General features: G+C 41.6%; 1 protein-coding gene and 1 long non-coding RNA gene across 6 annotated transcripts in view; one reads left to right on the top strand and one right to left on the bottom strand.

The window, feature by feature from the left end:
* The window catches only part of LOC131490147 (urea transporter 2-like), a 482,671-nt gene that overhangs the window by 314,465 nt on the left and 153,822 nt on the right, over positions 1-14,384 (top strand). For all 3 annotated transcript variants that reach the window (XM_058692230.1, XM_058692231.1, XM_058692229.1), the window contains one exon: positions 11,605-11,692. The gene's annotated coding sequence lies outside the window, so the exon portion shown is untranslated. The remainder of the gene's footprint in view (positions 1-11,604; positions 11,693-14,384) is intronic.
* Positions 1-14,384, bottom strand: part of LOC131490149 (uncharacterized) — a 43,028-nt gene that overhangs the window by 22,235 nt on the left and 6,409 nt on the right. For 2 of the 3 annotated variants that reach the window (XR_009250967.1, XR_009250966.1), the window contains exons 4-5: positions 12,690-12,778; positions 10,779-11,033 (exon numbers count right to left, since the gene is read on the bottom strand). This is a non-coding gene — a long non-coding RNA (uncharacterized LOC131490149). Of the gene's footprint in view, positions 1-10,778; positions 11,034-11,817; positions 11,935-12,689; positions 12,779-14,384 lie in introns of all 3 variants that reach the window. The other variant, XR_009250968.1, reaches the window with a different exon arrangement.

The raw sequence follows: 14,384 nt of genomic DNA, 5'->3' as shown, positions 1-14,384 counted from the left end.
TTGTGTGAGGCTGTGCTAGGATCTAGTTGGTAAGAAAATGTGGTGATGTGTGGTGAAGAGGAGGGCCAGAAGGAGAAGCTGATGGACAAAGAGAGAGAAACAGGAGCACTGTGCCCAAGGAGCCTGGAGTCCACTGGGCAAGAGAATGCATGTGCCTCAGTATCTCTTATTATTGCAAATTCAGAAGACAAAGGCTGAAAGAAGGTGCTATGAACATTCAAAAAAGCATGAGATTCTTTCTGAATGGGAGGAACAGGGCCAGCACGTGGCATGAGCTTCTTCTGAGCCAGGCCTTGAGGCATGAGTTCAAAACATGAGATTTTGAAGTGCAGAGAAAAAGTGACTTCCAGATGATTGGAATTGCCCAAGCAAAGGCATGGAGGCTGCAGAGACAGGCTGCAATCTGGTGAGCTTAACTCCTACTTCATACTAGGAGGCTCTTTGAACATGTGGAGGAGCAGTGAGAGATGAAGCTAGACAGGTGGGTTGAAATTGAGCTGAGGGAGGGTTAAATTCAGAGTGCAGTAGGCAGTGACTGAAGACGTCTAATCAGAAGAAGAAAGGCAATGTGAATGAATGAATGGTCGCATTCAGTGCTTCTTTCGCTTAACCAATATCAATCATGGGGACGCCTGGGTAGCTCAGTCGGTTAAGCATCCAACTCTTGATCTCAGCTCAGGTCTTGATCTCAGGGTTGTGAGTTCAAGCCCTGCATTGGGCTCCAAGCTGGACATGGAGACTACTTAAAGAGAAGTATTTGAGGTGCCGGGGTGGCTCAATTGGTTAAGTGTCTGACTTGGGCTTAGGTCATGATCTCCACAGTTCATGAGTTTGAGCCCTGCTTTGGGCTCTGTGCTGACAGCTCAGAGCCTGGAGCCTGCTTCAGATTCAGTGTCTCCCTGTCTCTCTGCCCATCCTCCACTTGTGCTGTTCCTGTCTCTCTCTCTCTCTGTCTCTCTGTCTCTCTCTCTCTCTCAATAAATAAATATTTTAAAATTTTTTTAAAAAGAAATATTCATCATGTACCCACTGTGTGCCTAGCCCTGTCTGGATAGATGGGCACATCAGAGAAGAAAGCAGGCAAGTTTCCTTGTGTCCCTACCTCGTGGAGCTCTGATTCTTATAGGGACACATGCATTTTATGCCTTTTCTACCAATGATGGGACTGGGTCCATGAGGGCAGGACTTTTAGGGTTCATATGCAGGCAGGAATCAACCCCCCTAGGAGGCCCCAAGGATGCTGTGTAAGAACACCTCGTTTGGGGCAGCTAAGGACAATACAAGGGCATCTGGAGCCTCTGATGAGAAAAGTCGGACAGGAAGGATTGTATAGCCAGGACTTTCTTGGTTGCAATTAACAAATTAAACTGGCTTCAGCAGTAAAAAGTGATTTATAGGCTCATGTAGCCAGACTCCTGAAAAAGCAGGGTTGGGAGCTAGCTTCATGAATAACTAGAATTGGAGATGTTAATGCCACCCATCCCTCAATCTCCATTTACGTTTCTCGGTGGATGTTATGTCATTTCCTCAAATTGGCTGTTGTTTAGAATTTGGCATCAGCTCCTGCAGTTTCATATCCTGACAGCTCAATAGCCGGACGGCAAGATTGGCTTCCTCTGCCCAGCTCCACTTTGCGACTCCTAGGGAAGAACTCTGGCTGGCCTGGCTTGGGTCCCATATGCACCCCTTGGGCCAGTCTGATAGCCAAAGCCTGTTCACCTTTATGGCTAATAAAGACAGAAGGGGAAACAAAAATCATAGATCTCTGCTACCAGTACTGTGATAACTTGAAACCCATTTTACTTAATGGACAGTTATGCTGAGGGGTGCCCCCAGCATCTCTCCAAAATGCATAATACAAGGTCACTCCTACTCAATTAGTCTGAAACATAAATAGTACTCTCCCCACTCCACCTCCACAAATTATAGTAATAGCACTGGACAATTTAGAGAAGGAGAAAACACAATATGAACGAGCCTTCCTGGAGGAAAGTAAAGTGAATCACTTTAAAGATACAGTGTTGAGGTTGTGGGGGGTGTGGAGAGAGTGGGTCATTCAAAACAAAACCAGGTACCAGCAAGTTCCAAGGCTCACCAGACCTGCATTAGCAGAGACTCCTGCCTGTGATCGCAGAGTATCAGTGCAGGACTGCAACCCACTCTCCCGCCAGCCGCAACCCCCACCTCCCAGCAGGATTGGGAAACTTGGTCAGGAACAGTGCCTTCAGCTAGAGGCTCCTCATTAGCCAAGAAGGCCAGCCCTGCAGGAAATCCTGAGCTGAGGAACAAGAACAATTTGAAAGGATGCAGGAGGCATTAAGCCAGAATGGTTCTCCAGGGGGCGGTGGGGCTAAGTGGAAACTCAGGCAAAGAAAACCAAAGGGGGACCAAGTGGGGCCATCATTCAGGAAGGAAAAAGAATGCTTGCCGTCAGGGGGGAGGGCAGTATCTTCACTAGGAAGGAGAAATCAAAAGCAAAATAAAGAGCCATTTGAGCAAAAATCAATGTTTTAAAAACACACATTCACACTTCCAGAGAGAAGTTCTAGAAACTTAGGGAAGAGACACAGCCTGCCCTGCCATAAAGGCTATTAGACTAGAAATAGAAGCCAGGGGTCTGGTCTCACTGGCACCAGATGCACTGACTTTATTTCCCCATAAATCTCCACCTTGCCTACAACACACTATTGTGTGCAGGTCCACTGAGATGATGGGTAGGGAAGCAGTTTTTAAAATATTATGCAACTCTATCGTAATTAATTAGGCTAGGTAAATGATTAGAAAATGACAGTTGGAAATTGGGTCACTTACAACCCTGGAACGGAGGAGGGCAGTGAAGGAGGCTGTTTAAGGCTCGGGACTCAGGTGACCTGCCATCCTGCTAAATGACACAGATGGAAGCAACAGATTCTCTGTTTTTAAAAAAGCATCTATGATTGCTGAGCACCTACCATATTCTCAATCCCTTGTAAGATGTCGAGAATAGTGTAGAAGAAGCATAAGATCTTACTGCTGAGGCTTACTGTCTATCAAATGAGATAAACATGTACAAATAAGCACAACTCCTAGCATGAGTTATGATAAAAGTCAAGCTAGGGTGTTGATAATAAATGTCCAAAGGGCTCAGAGTAGGAATCTATGGGCTGGGAACCTGGGTGGCTCAGTCAGTTAAGTGTCCAACTTCAGCTCAGGTCATGATCTCACAGTCTGTGGGTTCGAGCCCCGCGTTGGGCTCTGTGCTGACAGCTCAGATCCTGGAGCCTGCCTTGGATTCTGTGTCTCCCCTTCTCTCTGCCCCTCCAATACTCATGCTCTGTGTCTCCCTGTTTCTCAATAATAAATAAACATTTAAAAAATTAAAAAAAAAAAAAAAGAAATCACTGGGCTGGTAGACCAGGGAGGGGTACCCATGGAGTTGCTCTTGAAGCAAAATTTGGATCAGTAAGCAGAGAAAAGGAGAGAGAACATGAGGAACATAAGGAGCAGGTCAGGAAGCCCATGGTGATGGCATGGTTGGAGGGGTTGTCAGTATGAATGAAATAGTTGGGAGTGATGAACAATCATCATGAAGGGCATCATGACCATTTGCAGAAAGCCTTGACATCATATGAAGGAGTTGATCGTAAAGGAAAAGGAACCCATCAGAGACTTTGGAGCAAAGGAGCTGGCTTGACCAAGTGGTGCTTTAGGCACATGGGTACAGGAGTAGAATGCTGAATAAACAGGGCGCAGGGTGAGGCTAGTGGCAAAATACTTACAGAAGAGGAGCTCAGGAGTGCAGGGGGCAACAGTCAGATGGGTACAGAGGGAATGAAGACTAATAAAGGAAGAAAAGGTAGGACTTAGTACCTGTTTGCATGTGGAGCATGAAGGATGTTCTGGAGTAAAGACATCATGATTGCCTTGATCCTAAAGAACTGGGTTAGTTACAGGAAGTTGCAAGTATGCCCTAACAGTCCTGTAGCTGGCAGGACTGGGGACAAAGAAGGCTTCCCAGAAAAGTGACATGTTCGTGAAGTCTTAAAGGTTACATCTGCTTGCTCTCAGAGAGTAAAGAGCATCCAAAGAGAGGAAACAGCATGGACCAAGACAAAGGAAGGGAAATGTGGAAAAGAGAACCTCCCATTGTGGGGATGTCTCTGAACACATGAAGAGTGGGAGAAGGCTGGAGAACTAGGCAGGGGCTAGATCACAGAGGAGCTTTAGGACTTCAGGCAGCAGGCACTGGGAGCTTGGAAGGCTTTACCGCAAGGGAGAGACACTGTAAGAATCTCTTGTAGTTGTTTGTACAAATACAGGGAGTTGAAAAATACAGATAATCTCAAAATGAATTGTTATGTGACTCTGAAAGCATTCTCAATTACTTGAATGGAGGGAATTGTGTTAGTCTTTTACTACTCATGTGTCTCTGCCTTTATTTTTATATGTTCCACCTTTCAGCGTAGTAAATGTTACTACTATAGGGGCACCTGGGTGGCTCAGTCAGTTAAGCATCTGACTTTGGCTCAGGTCATGATCTTGTGGTTTGTGGGTTCAACCCCCTGTCAGGCTCTGTGCTGACAGCTCAGAGCCTGGAGTCTGCTTCGGATTCTCTCTCTCTCTCTCTCTCTCTCTCTCTCTCTCTCTCTGTCCCACCCCTGGTCACACTCTGTGTCTCTCTCTTTCAAAAATAAATAAACATTAAAAAAATTTTAAATAAATGTTACTGCTATAAAAAAATGGGGGCACATAAATCCTCCTAATAATTATAGCATCAGTGAGGTTGCAATAAAGTTCCCATTTTTGCATCATCTACTGTTTTGTGCCCTGAACTCAACCTTGTCTGAAACATGTCTAATATTAAAACTGGGATCTCTCCTTGTTTTGGTTTTGGTTTGGTTTGCTGGTTTGCCTTTGTCCACCTTTTATTTTCAACTTTCCAGTCACTTTGTCTTACTTGTTTCTCTTGTACACAGAATATGATTGTTTTTTTTATTTGTAATTTAAACCGAGGATCTATTTCTTTTGCTTGATACGTTTGACTTTTATTAATTTTAATTTGCTAGATATACTTAGAACCAGTCTTAATATCATATGCTTTCTGCTTTTATTTTACTATATGGTCTTTGTTTTGTTCTCTTTTAATTTAATAGATGCATGGGCTCATAGTGATACTTTAGAAAGTTTTAATATTTTTTTTAATTTTTAAGTAAACTAAATATAATATACTTGATCCTCTATATCCTTAAATATAGCTCTGCAAGATGATGAAATTTTCATACTTACTCTTCTCCTGCCTCTCATTTTCCTATCATACCCAATTTTAGTTGATGATGATGATGATGATAATAATGACAATGATGGTAATATTTCTGTTAATCTTAATTTTATAATTTTTAATATATATTTCTTCCTGTTCCTTGATTCATTAGCCCTACATGGTAATTTTGACTCTTGGCTCCCCCCAGCTTCTCTCTTTCCTCACCTTCTGAATTGTGTTAGTTTATTTTTTAATGTTTATTTATTTATTTTGAGAGAGAGAGAGAGAGAGAGTGCACATGCAAGCAGGAGAAGGGCAGAGAGAGGGAGAGGGAGAATCCCAAGCAAGCTTGGCACTGTTAGCACAGAGCTGGAGGCAGGGCTCGATCCCATGAACCACTTGATCCCATGAGTCTAAATCCAGAGTCAGATACTCAACCAACTGAGCGACCCAGGCACCCCTGAATTGTGTTAGTTTTACTGTTTTTCATGTTGTTCTAGTTTGTTAGAAAGTACATCATTTTCTAGAACCATAATTGCCACAGGTCAGTGTTTGTTAAGGTTTGTTTTTTTTTTTTTCATCTTAATCCTAAACTAAATTGTTAAAAACCCAGTACTAGTCTTTCTGCCACACTTTCTCTATTCTCTACTGGTTGGTTAAAGTGCAATTTATTCCAGACAGGATCCTAGTGACCACATTTTCTGGGTTGTCAGATGTTTAGTAGCAGCATTTGTACTTAAACAAAAATTTGAATTTAACATTTTTTAATTTTTTTAAATTTAATTTTTTTTTGAGAGAAACAGAGAGCATAAGCAGAGGAAAGAGTAGAGAGAGAGGGAGAGAGAATCCCAAGCAGGCTTCATGCTATCAAGCAAAGAGCCCAACACAGGGCTGGATCTCATGAAACATGAGATCATGACCTGAGTTGAAATCAAGACTTGGATGCTTAACCGACTGAGCCACCCAAGCGCATCTCCCTTAAATTTAATTCTCACTGAGATTTTTGTAAGCACAGTTCCACTGTCTCCTAGCATGAGATGTTACCATGGAAAAGTCTGAAAACAACCCAAAATTTTTCCCCTTAGAAAAGACATTTTAGGGGCGCCTGGGTGGCGCAGTCGGTTAAGCGTCCGACTTCAGCCAGGTCACGATCTCACGGTCCGTGAGTTCGAGCCCCGCGTCAGGCTCTGGGCTCATGGCTCGGAGCCTGGAGCCTGTTTCCGATTCTGTGTCTCCCTCTCTCTCTGCCCCTCCCCCATTCATGCTCTGTCTCTCTCTGTCCCAAAAATAAATTAAAAACGTTGGAAAAAAAAAATTTTAAAAAAAAAATAAAAAAAAAAAAAAAAAAAAAGAAAAGACATTTTAGTTTTGTTTTGTATTGTTCGTTTTGTTTTGTTTTGGTTTGGTTTTTTCATTTGTTTTTATGGTAAAGAGTCTTTCTTTACCTTTTGGGTTGCTGGTTCTGTATTGACTTTCTCAGATAGTTTTGCTTGGTTTGGGCTTTGCTTTGTACGTAGACTTAAATATCTTATCTCTGTGATTATAATTCTCCAAATATAATTTCTATTTTTTTTTCAATATTCTTTATCAAGCACTGCTTGGTCTATTTATGCATACACATAGGTCTGTTTGATCTGTTTCATCTTCCACAGCTACCATGTTCTCTTTCTAATCCTTGTTGACTAATCATTTCCATTTTGTTTTGCTCACCTTAGCATTCCAGTTCTTAAGCCCACTTTTTTGAGCATTATCTGTTTACCTTCTTGTTGCCTCTGATGGCTTCCTAATTTTTGTGAGGACATTATGTCTCCTCTACTTCTTTCCTGAGCTCTGCTAGCTCATTTTTTATCTCTTTCAGTGGTCTTGACATTTCTTCCTTGAGTTCTTATTTTATATAAGTGATCTTTTCCATTAAAGTTTATTGTTTTGGTTGTCTGTGCTTATTTGCCCAACCAGAGATAGCACCCTAGCTGTTTTCTTGTTTATACCATATTCCCTGTTTCTTGATGGAGCCAGAAAGGGTCCAGGGATTCTCTCACAGACAGCTGATTCACTGTAGGCACGTTGTTTCCCAAAAGATTGTGTTGGTTTTGTTCTCTTTGATGAACTCTGTGCTCTGCCAACCTTGCTTGAGGTCTTTGGCCCAAGACATCCTTCAACATCTACCTGCTCCTTTTGGAGTTTTATTGCATTTGACAGATTTTCCTCAACAAAGGTGAAATTTGTATTTCTGCTTTTTCATTTTCCTTATTGTTTGGGAATGAATCTAGAAAGAAGTGGGCAAGGCTTTCTTAATACTATCATCTTAAAAGTAGAAGTCCCCTTTAAAAGGCTGTAAATCCCTGTCTTGCTCCTTCTGAATCCCCAGCATGTAATATTATATCTGGGAAAGAGAAAATCCTCAATAAATACTTGTTAGATTAAATTAATAAATGAAAGAATGTAATAGTTGAGACATAACTGCATTTAAGACCTTTCTTCAACAGACCTTATGCAACTAATCTGGTTCCTCCTCGCTACAGCGTAAGAAGGCATATTTCCCAAGGCATTTCTCATGGTTTAAAGATCTTCTGCCCACATTCCTCCCATCTTTCACACCTTTTCTTAGCATCCTGATGTCACTTACTATTGAAGTTTGGAGTACCAGTACCCATGAAACAGTAAATTCTACAGAAACACTTTATACAGTGGGGTTTTCTTTCTAGCTTGGTATCTAGCCCGTTTTTATGGATGCATTTTATGATTGTTTCTCCTTGACTTACTTCTGAAATTGGAAAAGCCCTGTATCTTCTTTACCATAAATCATCAGAAAATAAAAGCAGAATGTCATTCTGCGCCATGTTTTGGTAAGAAAGGATCCTTATATAAGGATCACATATAAAAAATAAGGAATTGTTCACATTTCCCCAGGTCCCCCCAGGGCCCCACAGTGGTCTGGACTCCATCCAGTTGCAGCCATAGAGGAAGGATCCTTTGAGAAATGGAACACTGTAAGATACAGACACTCTTTTCAGCCCTTGTGAATTCCATGGCGGTCTTTAGCATGTATGTGATCCAAGAAAAGATCAGCCCAGCTGTCAGAAGAGATACCAAGTCCAGGTTTCTCTCTGGTTTCCCTTCCAAAAGACAGGAGCCTTTAACTCAAAGAATCTACTCCTTAAGTCCCTTGAGAATAAGATGTATGTCTCAGACTATTCTTTTGCCTTCCATATAGGATATAATAGGCATCTGAGAAATATACATGTTAATTTCTGATTGTCCTTGGGTTTATAGGTAAAACCAAAAGCTGTCCTACTTGCTCAAAAAACTTCAGTGCCTCATCTCTGACAAGATTCCTCATTCCTTTAAGAGATCTTCAATGGATGATTTCCCTTCTTCCTTTGTCTTGGGTCACTCAAACTCCTCCAAATTGCTTATGCTCTGCACCCTTCTCATTGCTGAGCTGACTGCAGTTGGTTGCCCATAACTGCCCATGTTGACAGACATGAAACCCAGAGTCATGTTGACTGACCATGGACTATCTATGCCAGCCTGCAAGACCAAGATGGGTAGGACAACAGGAAAGGGAGAGCCTGGGAAATGCATACCCAAAGTCCTTATTATAAATACTCCAAACAAGAGCACAATGACCAGCCTACAACCAGCACATAAGTGCTCTTCCTTCCAGACGTACGTGATATTACCCTTCCCACCCACATCACCAAAGCAGAATACCTCCCTGATTACCTGCCTGAAAACCTGTGTCCACACCAACCCTACCCCTATCCTAGGGACTTTGATGGATTTTCATTAGGAACACAAGCATCCTGCTTCGTCTAGAACAGTCCCAGGTTATGTCTGGTGTCCTCTCAAATTAAGCATGTGTCCCAATCAAAAGTGATTTTTGTATGACAAATTATATGCTGTCCCTAGTTTAATTTAATACGTGATTTTCAAAAGGCAGCACGAGTCAGAATGCCTCTGGTTATAAGAAAAGTCCTTCTCTTTTTCCCACCTTTGTAGAAGAATATTAGGACTCACCAAAAGAATGACACCAAGAAGAATGATACAGATACCTGAAGTCCCAGCACACAAGTGACCTGGAACAGGTGACTGGGGAAAATTTGACACTGTAGGGTGTCCAGACAGGCTCAGAAATTTTTACGTGAGGTTTGAAGGAAGAATCTATCCCAGAGAGTAGGAGGGAGGGGCAGGACCTCAGGCTCAGGGGAGATATTTGGGGATAACATAATCTCCAGGTCAAAAAGAAGGGCATTTATGGAGAACAGGCATTTTGTGTGTCCTCTTTCCTCCCTCCTTGCGCCTGCACATTTTGACCAATAATGCACCAATAACAGTGATTTCTCTCTGTTATTTCATTTATGGCAATAACTTCAGGTCTTGTGTCTGGTCATAATGGTGATCTATGTGTGCCATCTACAGTGGGCATGGATAATGAATCCTATTTTATTTCTTAATTAAGAATTTGAAAGTACCGCAAATTACTGCAATTAACATGGATTTTCTTCCTCATTTATTTACTTATTTAGATGCCTGAAATTGCACCCTTAGCTTAAACCAACCACAGGGTTCAAAGCCTGTTAAAATGTATAGTCATTAAAATATTTATTCTTTCCCCAACAGTGAAGTTGCAATTTGGAAATGGTGGTGATATCCATGTATGCAAAACTAAAAAAATAAATTATATCTATCTATATCTATATCTATATCTATATGTAAAATATAGAAAATATACAATTCATCCAGCTAATTTAGAAAGTTGAATTTACTGACAGTCCTTTGTGTGACTGAAATAAACTAAGATTTTCAGAATAGCTAATTATTATTTTGACTTCAACTAGCACTGTGGTTTTCCCTCTCAAAGTTCTTGGGGACTTGAGCATCATCATCTTTTCAGAAGTTCAGTGTTCACTGAGAGATAAGAATAACAATTTGAGGATGGTTGAATTCATCTGCCTGACTTCAAAACAATATACTTTGAAGAAACTGTTTAGCATCAGATTATCTAGTAATTTTGAAGAGTCAACCTTAGGCTTCATTCTTGGGTTTTGGGATTTGGTTTTGGTTTTGTTTCTAACTGGTTTGCAGAGAGACACAACTCAAGAGAGAGTGGTTGAACTTAACCAAAAGTATGGCTCAGAAACGTAAGCCCTGGGGTGTGTGCAGCAGCCGCTCCACAATGCCGCCAGCAGAGGTGTAAAAGGGTACAGTTCTACCAGAAAGCAACTGGGAAACAGCATCTCAAAAGCCTTAAAAGATGAAAACCCTTTGAAGTCCAGCTATTCCACTTCAAGGAATTTATCCTTAGGAAAGAATGAAGGATGTGTACTGAGATTTAGCTACAATGATATCCATTACTGCCCTGTTTATAATAGCAAAATAAATAAACTAAAATAAGCAACACACAACAGTAGAAGATTGAGTAAACCTTACACTGGAATACTAAACAACTATTACGAACTGTGTGGTTTATATTAGCTATCTATGGCTGCTTTACCCCACAGCTTAGCAGCTTAGAGCAACAAACATAGTATCTCACAGTGTGAGTCAGGAGTCTGTGGGCAGTGGCTGAACTGGATCCTCTGACTCAGGACTTCTCATAAGGCTGCAGTCAAGGTGTTTGAACCATCTCAAGGCTTAACTTGGAGAGAATCCACTTTCAAGGTCCCTCCAGTGGGTGTTGGCAGGATTCAGGTCCTCTAAGCCTGCTGGTGGAAGTCTCCCTCAGTTCCATTGCCCTCCTTTCCTTGGGGCAGTTCACAACACAGCAGCTGTTTCATCACAGCAAACGAGCCTGAGAGCAGGAGAGGGTGAGCAAGACAGCAGCCAGAGCGGATTTTGTAACCTAATCTCAAACTGACATCCCATCACTCTTGCCATATTCTATTGGTTAGAAGTAAGCCAGAGGTCCCGCCCATGCTCCAGGGGAATGGATTTCACAATGGTGAGGATGCAACATAGTGGGGATCCCTGGGAACCATCTTACAGGCTGTGTACCACACAGTTGACATTTATCTGGTGGCAAAAAATATTCATAACATCTTATTCAATGAAAGAAAAGCAGGTCACCAAACAGCATATGCAGTATGATCTCAATTCTATGAATGAAAAACAGTAGAAAAAAATATATATCCATATATACATAAATACTCATGAAACAATCTGTAAGTGTTCCATGGGTTAACTAGTGATTATATCTGGATCGTGGGATGACAGATGAGTTTTATGTCTTGTTTCCTAATACTTACTTTCTATTTTTTTCTAAAGTGAACATTTTTGCTTACAATTAAAACAAAAAAGAGCACATGTTATTTAATCAAAACCCAAAGCAATTTAAAGTTGACCTCCACTGTCTATCTTTACAGGACTTTTTGTTGCTTACTACTTGAAGGCACCTAAATAGGAGTTCACAGGACTCTTTGTAGAACCCATTGACCCCACTGTCAAGAAATTGTGAGTATGTTCTAGAACTTTCTATATTTGTGTCTTCTGAAATAACTGTTACCACCAGTAATGCTGCCATGGAAAACTAAAAAAAAATTCCCCCTCTGAGGTCACTAGGAGCACATGGGAAGTACCTGAGACAGCTAAGTCATATGAAGACCTTCTTCCCCTTGAGTCATTGTCTTCCCAGCTCAGTCATGCATGGCCGCTTTCAGACATAAGCTAGCATAATCACATAGTGTCTATTTTCTCTGCAAAATTCCAATAGGATAGGTTCTATTTATATGTCAAAAATAGATGAACAGATGTGACACTACTGGACATATTTGTGAGTTTGTAAAAGGAAAGGGGATGGGTAAGTGAGAAGATAAAATCATTAATAATCCCCACACTTCATTAGTTTCCTTGCCATGTGCCACCAGGAGGGCCTGAGTTGGGATGCCTCTGGTTCAGGGTTGGAATGATTTCTCTAGCAATGTAAATGTTATCATAAGGTCACTTACTGATGAAAACTACTGTTTTGCTTAACATAGATTTATTGGTTGTTTGACAAGCAGACCAGCTTCTCTACACCTATACAGAACACAAAGAAATCTGCTTAGGATGGGTGAGCTGGTATCCATGGAGAAGGAACGCAGTAGTTTTTAAATGGCAGGGAATTAGGACCAGGTCTGAAACACTGGTGGATCTTTCAGTGGATCTATAGTACAATAGCTGGTGTAACGTATAACACTCAAATCTTGGTGGCTTAACACCATAGATCATTTTTCCCTCCTATAAGGCCCCACTGGGTGTTTATCAGAGTGGTGATTCAGAAACCCAGGTGTCTCCTGTCTTGTGGCTTCACCGTCTTTTAGGGCCTTTGAGTTTTATGCTTTATGTTCTTCATCTACCTGGTTGACAGGGAAGAAGAAAGTGAAGATGGTACACCCACTTCCTACCCACCTTGGCCTGAGATTGATACACATTATATCCCATCAATGAGCACTAGTCACATGGGCCTTACCTTGATAAAAAAGGGCTTGGGTTAGTCCATGACTGGCAGTCACTTCCTAACAAACCCACTGTGTGGTAGGGGAACACACCTCATGGGCTCTGTGAGGAAAAATCATAGTGTAGAGAGTTCCTGCTCAGAAAATTCTTAATGGGCATTCGTACATCAATCACAGAGCAGTTGACTCAGAGTCAGTTGACTCATCAATGACTTTGAATAGTGAATCATTCTGTTCCTAGGAAGGAACTTCTAATACCAACCATACCCCCTTCTTGTGATTAAGGCAACAAGCCCCTGGTAACAAGGCTCTATAGATTGTTCTATATAAGAAGTGCTAGATATGCCTGCCAATGCTGGAAGTCTGCAGAAGCCACTAGGTTCTCATGATACCAGCTTTAAAATCACTTCTGTCTGTTTGCCTATCTCTCTCTCTCTCTCTCTCAGCCTTAGCTTCTTGTTGTCTCAAATGACAGTAACAAGTTCTAACTCTTAGAATTGTTGTAAAGCCCCAAGGAAATAATTCGAGAAAGGGCATGGTACACATTTTCTCAACACCAGTGACTTCTCCAGCCAATATCCACATATGATGAATAATCTCTGAAATGCCTTACCAGCACTACCACAGTTGTTGATTCTAGTAAGATCCTTGTTACTATTAAACTACAATTATAATAATTAGCACTACCGCCAATAATAAACCCATAACATCTCTTCTATGCAAGATGTACATAGACGAGCCTTGATCAACAGTGCTTTACATTTGGATTTTTGACTCTCATGACAATGGTATACAGTGGGAAGGAGACTCACTATTATCACACCCATTTCATAGGTGAGAGAACTGAGCCTCATGGAGGCTAAGTGATAATGACCAAGGTCACATTGTAGCCCACTCAGAGAGTTACCACTTGGCTCTCAAACCCAAGTCCAAATGATACTACTGCACCAGAAGTAAAATAGGAAATTGTCGGAACAAGTGGAATCATTGAGGAGACCTAGTCTCACCCCCTCATTGTTCAGATGAAATGGGGATGCCTTTGAGGGCTACTCTGTTTTGTGCCACTGGCCTCAGGTTGTCTTATCTCCTTCCAGATTAGTCAGGCTAATTGGACCTGGGTTGTGGGATGGGGATAGAGGCAAGTAGTGAGTGTTGATGTCATTTTACAGAGGCTATAACACATGGGGCTCTTGGAAACTGTACCAGGGAACATGAGCAGGATCCCAGGAAGGCGGAAAAGGGGGTACTTTTCCTCCACTCTGGCTCATACACAGACACACTGGCCAGCACCACAATCCTAGTAATATGGGTGACAGACTAAAAACCACTTCTAGGTTTCTTAGCGTTTTCTTTCTCTTCCATTCAATTCTTTGGACTTTTCCCAGCTGATGTTAATGACTAATTCTTTAGTGACTTTAGGGGCACCTGGGTGGCTCAGTCAGTTAAGCGTCCGACTTCAGTCAGGTCATGATTTTGCGGTTCATGAGTTAAGAGCCCCGTGTTGGGCTCTGTGCTGACAGCTCAGAGCCTGGAGCATGCTTTGGATTCTGTGTCTCCCTCTCTCTCTCTGCCCCTCCCCTGCTCTCTCTCTCTCTCTCTCTAAAAAATAAATAAACATTAAAAAAATTTTTAATTCTTTAGTGACTTTGTTCTTTCTGTTGAGAGAAAAAAAATATTTCTACTAGCCTTAGGTTTGCAGTATAAATAAT

Source organism: Neofelis nebulosa, chromosome 11 (genome assembly GCF_028018385.1).
Source record: "Neofelis nebulosa isolate mNeoNeb1 chromosome 11, mNeoNeb1.pri, whole genome shotgun sequence".
In the NCBI taxonomy this organism is placed as follows: domain Eukaryota; kingdom Metazoa; phylum Chordata; class Mammalia; order Carnivora; family Felidae; genus Neofelis; species Neofelis nebulosa.
The sequence above is the reverse complement of the archived record's forward strand: the minus strand, read 5'-3'. Positions and strand labels throughout refer to the sequence as shown.